The sequence below is a fragment of the Vitis riparia genome, chromosome 9 (genome assembly GCF_004353265.1).
Source record: "Vitis riparia cultivar Riparia Gloire de Montpellier isolate 1030 chromosome 9, EGFV_Vit.rip_1.0, whole genome shotgun sequence".
NCBI classification, from domain to species: domain Eukaryota; kingdom Viridiplantae; phylum Streptophyta; class Magnoliopsida; order Vitales; family Vitaceae; genus Vitis; species Vitis riparia.
In genome coordinates this window covers 5,318,206-5,327,806 of record NC_048439.1, presented here as the reverse complement: position 1 = coordinate 5,327,806, position 9,601 = coordinate 5,318,206, and the positions used below count along the sequence as shown (strand labels likewise).

General features: G+C 30.3%; 1 pseudogene; it reads left to right on the top strand.

Annotated features, from left to right (window-relative positions):
* The first annotated feature begins 5,744 nt into the window (after window positions 1-5,744).
* LOC117922164 lies at window positions 5,745-9,195 on the top strand (annotated as a pseudogene).
* Window positions 9,196-9,601: the final 406 nt, after the last annotated feature.

Sequence of the window (9,601 nt, the reverse complement as noted above, 5' to 3'; positions counted from 1 at the left end):
AAACCATTCTATTAGTCTGAGAAGTGTCACTATCTCATTGAGTTAATACAAAGTTATATACTACACTTTAGTATGTGCATTTAGCTTGTAGAACAGAGGAGAAAGAAGGCAAATATTCTGTGCGTCATCCCATAACAAATTCTGCATGAATCCTTGCTTAGTGGTGAGTTCCTAAAACCTTTTCTTCTAATTTTCTCGCCATCTAAACAAGGGTAAAAGACATGCAAGGGATCATCTGACTCTGTAAAAGTCACATTGAGGCCTCTAGGACTCAAGGGAGCTATGTTTGCTGCTCAAACTCAGCATTGAACTCAGGTAATGCCCCATGAACAGAGCTAAGTCTCTTCATACAAAGACTGCAATTTGAATGGATGTGAATGAAGTGTGTTTAATAGTACAATATCGAACATGGGGACCAAGTCAGGGGTAGAGTTTTTTTTTTTTTTTTTTTTTTTTTTTTTTTTTTTTTACTTTTTTTTATTACCATTACCTTTTTAGTTTAAGGTGGTGTTTGTTTTTTTGGCTTTTTGCTGAAAGCAATTTAGTTTTAGAATTTAGGTTATTTGTTTTTCTATTTTTTCATGACTTATTATAAACTTTTTATTAAATAGAAAAAGCCAAAATATGTAGCTTTTTCTAAATAGAAAAAATAACATATTGATTTTTTTTACTTTTTAATACTTAATAGAAATAAAATACTATAAAAACAAACAACCTAATATTTAACACTATTAAACATTAAGGTTCTATTTAGAATTAAGTAAAAAAAATAAACACCACCTAAGTATCTAAAAGTTTTTATATTTTATATGAAAGTTATTTTTATTTTTTGTTTTCAAATTTTATCTTAAAAATCAATTGCAATATTTTAATTTTCCTATTTATTTTAAAAATATTTACAAATTAAGTTAAAGATAAAAAATTAAATTTATCATATTTTTTTCAATTTTTAATTTTATCTTTAAAAAATAAAAATCTATTTTTATATTTATTGGATTTTTTAAAATTTGAAAAAAAAATTAATACTTTTTTTTTCTTTTTATTGTCATAAACCTTTGAGGTGTTTTGGTGAGGGATAGAAATAAGTTGTAAACAAACATTCAAATTCATACATTGGTTGTATAATTAGTTCATTGGCCTTATAAAGTGAATGCAGCTGTATTGTATGGTTGTTCAAAATTCATGTCCTATTTTGTACACTTTTTATGTAGTTAGTTCATTAATTTTGTATAGTTGGTTCATTGCTCCTATATAGTCAATGTAACGGTCTTGTATAGTTGTTCAAAATCCATGATTTGCCTTGTATACCCTTTACATAGTTTGTTCATTATCTTTGTATGGTCAATACAACTGCATTATACGGTTGTTCAAATTTGATATATATGTTCTTGGATGTGTGCACAAGCGTGTTCACCATGATTTGGTTAGAATCCATACAAAAAAAGATCATATACTAGCACAACCATTTGGCTCGAGTTTCAAAACTTCAAACACCAAAGCAATAACCACGAAACTTAAGTTGCATTCTTAATCTTCTTCTATTTTTCTCAACAACCAAACAGAGTAAAGAACAATCACTTGACTCAAGTTTGAAAACTTAAAACACTAAAACAATAACACCACAAAACTCAAATTTTATTTTCAATCTTCTCTATATGCTTCTAAAACTATTTTTGGTATATTAATTTAAAATTTTCATTCTTTTTTTGTAAAATAGGTCTAAATAATTAATAATTAGTGTTGATTTATTATTAATGGTTAATAATTTTAATATATGATATTATCAATTATGAATATCAATGACAAGACTAATACAACCTTTTTTTTTTTTTATAATACAACCACTATCAATTATTAATGGTTAATAACTTTTATAAATGATTTATTTTTTTTTTGTTTTAATTTTTAAAAATTTTAGAATTAATTTTATTTAAATTCTACTATATACCATAAAAATATAACAAAAGGAGCTTTTTATAACTTCTTAAATACTTTTTTTAATGGTGAGTTATTTAAGGCTTGATTTTGATATTTTAAAAATAATTTTAGATTTTATCAAATAATGGCTAATATATAAATTGAGTATATAATTATGGGAAAAAATGGGTTTTGATTCACTTATATGAAAATATATGAAAAAAAAGAACTCTAAATTTTGTATATGGATATTATATTTATTTATTTTAAAATAATTTGAAATACATGCAATTTTTAATGAGTCATCTAATTATTTTTTAAAATGCCCTTTTTACTTGTCATGTCATCAACATTAATTGACAACTAGACTCCACGTAATTATTTACCTTCCTTTTAGATATTTATTATTATTATTATTTGATATTTTTTTTCTCCAAAAACAAAGACCCTTTAGGAAAAGTTGATTTTTTTTTTCTTCTGTAAACAAACATCTCATAGCAAAAGTGAGGTAATTTGAAAGAGTGTGAATATAACAAGTAGGTAAAACCTTAGCCGGCTATAGGTGAATTTGAGTTTGTTGAGAATAAGGTTTATGGTTTTTTCCAAGGTCTTAGTATGATTTTTTTTCATTAGGGTAAGTTGAGGTTAATTTCAATGACTTTATTGTTTAGGGCATTTTTAATAATAATAATAATAATAACAATAAATTTACGTGAAGGAATAATAATAATAATAATAATAATAAATAAATTTACGTGAAAGAATCTAGTTGTCAATTGGTGTTGATAACATAATAAGTAAAAAAGACATTTTAGATAATAATAATTTGAGGTTATTTTTTCTATATATTTTCATATTAGTGAGTCAAAACCCACTTTTTCCTACAATAATAATAATAAATTTATTTGAAGGAATCTAGTTATCAATGGGTGTTGATAACATGATAAGTAAAAAAGATATTTTAGGGAATAATAATTTGAGGTTATTTTTTCTATATATTTTCAAATTAGTAAGTCAAAACCTACTTTTTCCTACAATTATATTAATTTGTATGTTCATAAATTTACTCTTTTACAATGATTCATATTTCTTTAAATTGGAACTTTGTTTAGCACATGGATACAAAACTGTCTCATTTTGTTGCATTCCTTCCATGATGAATGCAGAGGATTCCTGTGTGGTGGAGATGGTATTATTGGGCATGTCCAGTTGCATGGACTTTGTATGGATTGGTTACACCACAGTTTGGAGATATCGAAGACAGACTACTTGACACAAATGTAACAGTGAAACAATAGTATTAAATTTAGACTTGAGCTAGCAAAAAGAAAAGTTTTGGCCTTCTTCAGAAAGTTCAGAGGTATTTCCAGCAGTTCCATGACTGCACTTACAGATCCCATTTCTTGTTATATGCTTGACCCATGAAGAGAATTAGTTCAGTTTTCCTAGTATTCAACTCATTCAATGTAAGAAAGTTTGGTGCTCATACAGTGGTATCCTGATGATCATATCCAAATGAAGCAGCTATACTTTGAATTGTAAAATCACTGCCTTCCAAATTTACTACTCTTTCAACCATTCCTATATATAGTTGATGTAATGATGAAAAATTATGACCAAATTTAGATTTTCCTAAATTCACACATTTAAGCATAGCTAATATTTCTTTAATTAAATTTATACCTATATTTAGTTGATTCATATTTGGTTCTCATTTATTGCTACCTTTTTAGAGACAAATTTTTTGGTTTCATTATTTTTCTTAGTCCCATTTGGTTATACATTGCTTTCATTATTTTCAACCATTCCTATATATAGTTGATTTAATCTGAAAAATTATGATCGAAATTTTAGATTTTCCTAAATTCACACATTTAAGCATAGCTAATATTTCTCTTGTTAAATTTATACCTATATCGGGTTAATTCATATTTGACTCTCATTTTTTCATTCCTTTTTGAGACAAATTCTTTGGTCTCATTATTTTGTATCTTAGTCTTATTTGGTTATATCTTACTCTAATTGTTCATGTCTCGGGTCCACATTCTTAAACACAATACCATTTAACTCAAGATAATTAAGGCAGCCCAAAAAGTTGCACAACCCTTTGTTCAACATGACATTATGTGAGGACTCCATTTAAAAAAAAAAAAATATTTGGAATATTTTTATGTGGATAGACAAAGTTGGTATCTACAAATTTAGTACCTAGGTTTTTTCCTTATGAAAAAGGAAAAAAATTAAATTTGAAAGTCTCTTATGGCAACAACTTCTAAATTTGCACCTAGAGTTTGTTTGAAAGCATGTGAGGATTCTAAATTTGCATCTATAGTTTGTTTGAAAGCATGTGAGGATTCTAAATTTGTACCTGCAGTGTGTTTGAAAGGATGTGAGGAATCCAACTATTTTGTAAATATAGTTGTAAATATTAAAAAATGTTTTCCATTTTTTGAAGCATAAATGTGTTTGTGCTTTCATAAATACTTTTATTAGAAAATAATATTAGTTAATATGGATATAATCTTACTCAAAATCAAGTTGATTATTAATTTTAATTAGGATAGACTTGGAATCCTAATAGAAAGGGTTGCTTTAAGATCGAAGTCATTTTTTAAATTATTTTTTTGGTTTATCATTTTTAAAATAAAATTTTGTCTTAATAACAAAAGTTTTTATTTTATTTTATTTTTATTTTTATCATAAATTTTAAAGCAATTAGCTTTAAGATTGAAGTTTAAAAAACAAATAACCTCTTAGATTTCAAGCAATTTCGAATCGGTAAAACCCGCTTAAATCTTATTTGTAAGGTGGTGGTTTTTTTTTTTTAATTTTAAATTTAAAATAATACTTAATAGTGTTAAGACTTAAGTCATTTTTAAAACTATTTGTTTATTAACTTGTTACTTTTTATAAGATAATTTTATCTTAATGTAAAAATAATTTTTTTTATATTTGATTTTAAATTTAAAGTAATTTTCTTTAAGACTTAAAATGAAAAAAAAAACAAGCAATCCCATTCTTTTTGAAACACACAACTCTAAAAAATATTCTTAGATTATGTTTGGTTCTCGGAAAATACTAAGGAAAAAAAAATGTAAAGGAAAATGATTTTTTCATGTTTTGTTGTCCTATGAAAAATATAAAAGAAAATCAAATATAACTAAAACTAATTAAAAACTTATATATTTTTAAATTATTCAATCTTTATATTGATGAGTTAAAATAAATAAAATAAGTTTGAAGTAACAAAAAAAAAAAAAAATTTTTAATCTATTTTTTATTTTCTTTCATTTTATTTTTCATTTGTATTTTCTTTCCCTTGCATTTTCTCTCAAATTTTATGGGAACCAAATATAGCCTTAAAAGTAATTTGTTTTAAGATTTTAAGCTTACAACTTAATATAGAGGAGAATGTTATTGAATATTTAGGTTGTTTATTTTTCATTAGTCTAAATAAAACGAAATATCATTTTTGAGTGTTTAGATTAAAAATTTATTTTTCTTTTATTTTTTAATTATTTTATCATTTATTTTGAAAAATATAAATTTTTTTGTTAAATAGGAAGTGTGAAACCAGAAATTATGAACTGTGAAAGTCTTAATATAGGAAGTAATTATGAACTGTGAAAGATAAAGATGGTGGCATGTGCACATTATTATGGAGTCATTGTGCAGACTCCTCTATGGTCAATTTCCCCCCGCCAATTTTCTAAGGAATCACGGGAAAATAAACCAGTTTCGAATCTTTTGAGCCGCTTCATTTTCTGTCCTACCAATCACCATATAAACCTTCCATTCTATATGTTTATTCCAGTGCAGAGCAAAGTAGCAGCAATGCAACAAGACAGAGCATCGTACTAAGAGAGAAGAAAGGAGCTTATATTCTTCGGAAAGGTTTCTGGGTTTTGGTGGGTTCTTGTTGGTTTTACAGGAGAGTTCTTCCTTTCTGGTTGCAATGTCGACTCCTGAAACTCGTAGAGCCGGTTCTATGAGATGGAGGACCCCTGATGTTGAGATTTTCTCCCAATCTTCGAGGGGTGAGGATGGCAAGGAAGCTTTGAAATGGGCTGCACTCGAGAAACTCCCCTCCTACAATCGGTTAAGGAAAGGTTTGCTGCTGGGATCAGAGGGTGAGGTCAGTGAAGTTGATATACAAAACCTTGGGCTTCAGGAAAAGAAGAGTTTAGTGGAGCGGTTGGTGAAAATCCCCGATGAGGACAATGATAAGTTCTTGTTGAAGCTCAAGAATCGATTTGATAGGTGCGATTTATCCTCTTTTCTTGCGTTCATTGCCGCATTTTGAACATTGAAAAGTGAAAATAGTGGATAAGAAAGAATTCAAGTTAAATATGCCTGATAGTGTTTCCTACATATTCTTCTCAACCAAACAGCATCTTCCTTTGACTTTTTAATAATGGGTTTTCATGTCCCTTCCATTTTTCAGAGTTGGAATTGATCTTCCCGAAATTGAAGTTAGATTTGAGCATCTTACCATCCATGCAGAAGCTTATGTAGGAAGCAGAGCTTTGCCTTCATTCATTAATTCTGCTTTTAATCAAATTGAGGTAACTAAAATGCAAAGACAGATCACTAACTAAGCCATAAATATTCTCTTGGGTAAGTTTGTTTTTAGATTATAATTTTTCTTTCTGTTTTAAAGGATATCTTGAACACCCTTCGGATTCTTCCAAGTAGAAAGAAGAAATTCACTATTCTTCATGATGTTAGCGGAATCATCAAACCCCGAAGGTGAGAATAAGAATTTATTTCTAGTAAAAAATTGATTGATAAAACAAATGAGTTTTTATTTTCTCAAATTTAGAATGCCCTGAAGATCCGTACTCAATTTTTTGTGCATTTTTTTGTCTGCAGAATGACGTTGCTTTTGGATCCTCCAAGTTCTGGAAAGACCACTCTCTTATTGGCTTTGTCCGGAATGCTTGATTCCAGTCTAAAGGTTGAATTGGGAAAAAAAAAAAAGGGAAAGTTCTATTGCTTTTGTTCTTTGATGAATATTCACTTTTTAGCACTTTAATCTCATATCCAATTTGAAAACTGAAATTTCTTGTTTAGGTTACGGGAAGGGTGACATACAAGGGTCATGGCATGAATGAGTTTGTACCCCAAAGAACTGCCGCATACATAAGCCAACTTGATACCCATATAGGAGAAATGACTGTACGGGAAACCTTGGTCTTCTCTGCAAGATGCCAGGGTGTTGGAGATCGATATGGTTAGTCTAAACCATTGCCTTCACTTTTATTTTCTTTGTTTTTGAAGGTTGTGAATGTAGTTGTATGACATTTGCATAGGCCAGGAGATTGACTCTTATTTTGGCTATCTGCAGACATGTTAGCAGAGGTCTCAAGAAGAGAGAAAGCAGGAAATATTATGCCTGATTCTGATATCGATGCCTTCATGAAGGTGAGACAGAAGCTACTGTGTGAAAATTTCCCCAGTTTTGCAGAATTTGAGCTGTTTGCTTTTAGTGGAGGACAAGAGATATATGTGGGACCACTGGGTAGACATTCTTCCCATCTGATGAAGTATTTTGAGGTATGCTGCCATGATAAAGTAAAAGCTATAAGCAAAATACTTTAGTTTGTGTTAATTCATATCAAGTGCTTACTAATACATGTCACTCGCTTTCATTTAGGGAATTGGAGGAGTAGGAAAAATCAAAGATGTTGGAAGTTACCATTTCTGCACAAGAATTAATCTTGGGGGTGGATTTCACTGAAATATACAAAAACTCAGACCTATACAGGTGATTCAACTATAGGATATCTGAATGCTGTATGATATTGAAATGTCATATACAGCCATCTCAAAGTTCATCATGCAAGCTTGAATTTGTTGTTGAAGCCTTTTCTAAAACGTGGCATATGTTTCAGGAGAAACAAAGATTTAATTAAAGAATTGAGCCAACCTACCCCTGGTTCTAAGGACCTCTATTTCCCTACTCAATACTCCCAGTCCTTCACCCAATGTATGGCATGCTTATGGAAACAACGTTGGTCATACTGGCGCAATCCACCATACACGGCAGTGAGATTTTCTTCACATCTTTCATAGCCTTGATGTTTGGAACAATGTTCTGGGATCTCGGCACCCAAAGGTAATTTGAAGTAAGTTAAGAATTTTGAGAACTCAGTATGCTTCTCCAAATCAACTTCAATTTTTACTTCACATGGGAAAATGCAGAACAAGGTAACAAGATCTGTCTAATGCAATCGGCTCTATGTATGCTGCTGTTATCTTCCTTGGGTTTCAGAATGGCCAATCGGTGCAACCAGTCGTGGCAGTTGAAATGGACAGTCTTTTACAGAGAAAGAGCTGCAGGAATGTATTCATCCGTGCCATATGCCTTTGCACAGGTAACAAGTTTTCTTATGCTTTAGACTTTGTATATCTCTAATGCTTTATGGGTTTTATTAATCAAAATTCATCTCTTGTTTCAGGCTTTAGTTGAGATACCGTATGTCTTTTCACAAGCTGTGGTGTATGGTGCTATAGTTTATGCAATGATTGGATTTGAATGGACAACTGCTAAGTTCTTCTGGTATTTGTTTTTTACGTTCTTCAGCCAATTATACTTTACCTTTTTTGGCATGATGGCTGTGGCTGCCACACCAAATCAACATATTGCTGCCATCATTGCTGCAGCATTTTATGCATTATGGAACCTCTTCTCAGGTTTTATCGTCCCACGAACTGTTAATGCTCTCAACCCATAATTCTTTAAATTAGAACTTTGTTTAGCACATGGATACAAAACTGTCTCATTTTGTTGCATTTCTTCCATGATGAATGCAGAGGATTCCCGTGTGGTGGAGATGGTATTATTGGGCATGCCCAGTTGCATGGACTTTGTATGGATTGGTTACACCACAGTTTGGAGATATCGAAGACAGACTACTTGACACAAATGTAACAGTGAAACAATACTTGGATGACTATTTTGGGTTCGAACATGATTTCCTGGGAGTGGTTGCAGCTGTGATTGTTGGGTTTACGGTGCTTTTCTTATTTATCTTTGCCTTTTCCATTAAGGCATTTAACTACCAAAGGGGATAAAAGCTCAAGTTCTTCAAAGACGAAAAAATGGTTTCGTTCTATGTATAGGTTGTTAGAGAGTATCGATAGCCCTGCTATGAACAGGTAATATTTATCTTGTTAAATTCTTGTATTTTGTTTTCTCCCAATTGTATGTAATTTGAAATTTGAAATTCAAGAGAATAATATAACCTTATGCAATCCTTTCATCTTGATGATCAACTTACCGGTATGGTGCTCCACTTTCAGTCTCTGCTTTAAGCAGCTGAAACCATAAAGACAGGTATCTGCATGAAAATTGTATGGTTTCAAAACCAACAAGTGTGTATGACGGGGCAGGGTTTGAAATGCTCTTAAATTTAGACTTGAGCTAACAAAAAGAAAAGTTTTGGCCTTCTTCAAAAAGTTCAGTGGTAGTTCCATGCCTGCGCTTTCAGATCCCATTTCTACTGATATGCTTGACCCATGAAGAGAAGTAGTTCAGTTTTCCTAGTATTCAACTCATTCAATGTAAGAAAGTTTGGTTCTCAGACAGTGGTATCCTGATGATCATATCCAAATGAAGCAGTTATACTTTGAATTGTAGAATCACTGCCTTCCAAATTTGCAGACATGTGGATTTGACCTG